The following is a 3,639-nucleotide window of genomic DNA, read 5'->3' as shown; positions in this document are numbered from 1 at the left end:
CACGCATAATACCATGCTCAAACGGATCAAGCTTCTGCTCCGACAGCATCATCAGTTTTCTTCAGTGTAAACGGTTATAAGAATTGAAAGATCGCAACCAGCTGCTTTGTAGACAGCTGGTTGCGGAAATTTACGCCGTCTGTAATTATCTCTACCGCAGCCTAGCTGCTTGAAGTCATCGCAGCTATAAACTACAGGTTGCAGCGACCAACGTTTGTAGATAAAAGTTGGTAGCCGACTGCATTCTCGCATTCTCACGTATCACTCCGAACAGAAAGGCGCTAGTTTCGCTTTGAAGTCGGTACTTTTTCTACAACATAGATGGCGGTAGCATCAGTCTTCTGCACTCGGTGCATTTGGCGAGTTCGTTTGAGTCCAGTTTTCCGTGCAACACTCTGTAAGTGCGATGCATTCTGGGAGAGAACTCGAACGGTGCCAGTGCGTGTGAAACGAACTCGCTATGAGTATGCGTTCACAGCTCAATGACTTAGGCATTTTTCGTCAGGATAGATGCTCCCACGAGAAGAGCGTAATGGATATGTGAATAGAATTGGAAATTTGAAATGTTCTTGTCCAATCGCATTTTTCTTTGGTTATCAACGCTTTTTAGCATCATCACAAGACGTTCAAACCATAATACACTGGTGATTAAAAAATAAGCACCGAAAAACATGCACCGGTTTTCGCTCAAAAATAAACACCGGAAAAAACATACCGTAATCATTACCCATGTCACCTTTTTGGGTGATATGTGAATTTCCAGAAGAACAGCGAGTTATCACCCTCCCCTAGGAATACCCTGACTACAGAGCAGGCGACCCGTTTTTCGCCCGCGTTAGATTGCGGTGACCACGAACCATACGGAGGTCACAGGACGTCCGTGAAAAATAAAAAGGAGGAAAACAACGATCTACTCTGTGCACGCTTCATCCCCGATTTCCACGACCCCAAGGCCGAAGGACGTTTGTGTGAAGGATAACAATAAAAAAAACTTGGCGTCAAAAAAAAAAAAAGCCCGTTTTTAAAAGAAAAAAAAAAAAGTAGAAACAAGCACAACGCGTTGACGGACCGCGAGGTTGTGGAACACCTCGCGGTCCGCTTGCCACAGGACGGTTGTCTTCGACCCATAGCCCCAAGGTGAATTTGCCACTTGCGAAAACACGGAGACCTACCCAGCGAGAACCAGGAAAGCAAGACACACACACTGACGCCTCGGCGTGCAGAATGAAACAGGATACGGGCGCGGAATACGGCCGCGGAAGAACACCTCGCACAGTGCCGATCCGGCCGATCTCCGAACGGACGATTTCGCATTTCGTGGACAGCGAGCGCCACCGCACGGGAGAGAGAGGTACCTTAAAAACGACGAAAACAAGCACCGACACCTTGGTTCTTTATATTTGCTGTAGTTACGGAACAAATCGACTTACATGAATAATTTGAATATTATTCGATTCCGTAATAAATTTAGAAGACATTAAGCGCAATATTTCTTATGTTTGAATTTAGATAATTTTGTAAATTCGCTCCGAACGCAAGAGTGCCGAATTAGCCGATTTTGACCATTTTCATGATTTTTTAAAGAATATAATTAAATTTATGATGAAACATTTGTTGCGCTTAGTGACTCGATAATGACTCAATGTCTTTAAAGCCGAAATTTTCAAGAAGATCCGCGCAGCCGTTATTATGTGAGAATTTTTTTAATTTGGTGAAAAACCTCATGTATTCTCTATGGAGCTCTGAGGTGCGCCCCCTCTTAAGAATGGGAGAGCAGTAGTTTTTCGTTCTCCTTTAATGGGGAACGGAAGCAAAATTTTAGGGCCTATTCGTTTGTGTAGACATGGTCTGCTTCATGACAGCAGCTCACAAACAGCAGTCTTTCGTCTGTAAATGGAAGAAAAGCAATTTTAAAACAAATAAAACAAATTCCTAATGCCACCTGGTAGTTGAGGCCTGAGCTTTGTTGGAATGTCTCACGTCACGGACCCATCAGGAGCTATGCCACGGTGTGGCGGGTCCGATGGAGGCGTGCGGGAGCGAGCGGCGCTTGGCGCATTTCCCAGGTCTAGTACACCGTACTTCGGGCATTTCCACTTGGCAGTATTGTAACGCGCTGACGATGAAGCTGGCACCACATAGAGAGGACGATTGTAATTACACCTTGGCCTCGTATGGGCCCGCGACGTTGCGAGCGTGACGTCACGGGCAAATATCCCGAGATGTGTCGTGCCAACTCGACGGCTTATTTTGAAGCGCTCGCCAGAATCTGTCGGTTGGAACAAAAAATATAGCCATCTGCTGAAAACACAAGCGTGTGATTATCATTTACGGATATCATGGATATTTCACTCATTCCGAAGGGTTCCAGGGATATTCCAAGTTTTGATTCTGTGCCCCCTTAATGTCTTTCTTGGGGTTTTGTTTAAAAAAAATATAAGGAAAGGAGAATATAATCGTGGTTCTTGTGTTGGCGCGTGAGTTGTCATAGGTGCAGTACGTACGTACTTGAGGAGAGTTGGTGAATAAGCATTTTTTTAGAGCATCTAGCGGTTACTACAACACCTCCTAGGTGGCGCAAGCTGCTGCCTAATTCAATAAGCTAAGTGTTGTGCAGTCCTGTAGCTATTGATTACAAACAGCTGGCATACGGTCCAGCCGTCCAGGCTCTGCGGTCCACTGGGCTCCCTACGTGCCTCTCAGATTGAAAACAATCGTAATAATTGACCTTTTTAAAAGATTGCTGGGCGCATGCGCCAACTCTGAGAGAGGAAAGAGAAATGCGCCATTTTAGTGGCTCCCTCGCCCGCTCAGACAGTGCTGGTTATGCTTGACTCCTCCGCTATTCTCGCGGCTTGGCTTCATAGTCGTCATGCCTCACCATAGCGCAGCAGAAAGTTCTTGTAGCTTTTGGCGGGAGGTCCACGAAAGCACCCAATTTCAAACACCCCGCCCTTTTTTCCCTGCTTTCAAAAGCCTATGACAAGAGGCCCCCGTGTCAGGTGGCTGGATCATCAATGTGACAGCGATACATTCTGCTTTTAACTCAAATACAGAAACGTGAACACGTTGATATACCTGAAATTGGGGTAGGAAAAGGAAAAGGCAAAAGGACACAGAAAAATAACAGGCAACGTCTCTTGAGACGTTGCCAGTTTTTCCTTTGCGTTTTCCTTTTCCTACCTCAGTCTCAGGTTTAATAATTAAAAATGAGAATGTTGGTGAATAGATACAAATACATGAAAGGATAAAACATCAAGGACGGGGACGGATACAGGACTTCTTGATAGAAGTACTCTTTCCGTCCCGGTCCTCGATGTTCCATCAAGCTTTCATGTATTCATATATCAAGTTTTCCATCATGTTAAACTTACACCAGCTCGCCTGCACTTTGACCATTTTTTGTTAATAGTAAACGCGCAAACGAGGTTGTGCGACGTAATCATGCCGTACCCGGTACTCAATTAAAAAATAACATAAAGCTTTCTGTTTTTCAGGCGTGCGCTATACACATTCACGTCTTGCCAAGTTAAAAAAAATGACAAAACAATTAAAGCGAGCGAAACGAATTTAAGCCTTACGGAAACTGTTAACCTTGATGAAACTTCTTGGCAACAAACCGTGAACCTTCAACCCATC

The sequence above is a fragment of the Ixodes scapularis genome, unplaced genomic scaffold (genome assembly GCF_016920785.2).
Source record: "Ixodes scapularis isolate PalLabHiFi unplaced genomic scaffold, ASM1692078v2 ptg000105l_1___fragment_1__unscaffolded, whole genome shotgun sequence".
In the NCBI taxonomy this organism is placed as follows: domain Eukaryota; kingdom Metazoa; phylum Arthropoda; class Arachnida; order Ixodida; family Ixodidae; genus Ixodes; species Ixodes scapularis.
Note: the sequence above shows the minus strand (reverse complement) of the source record.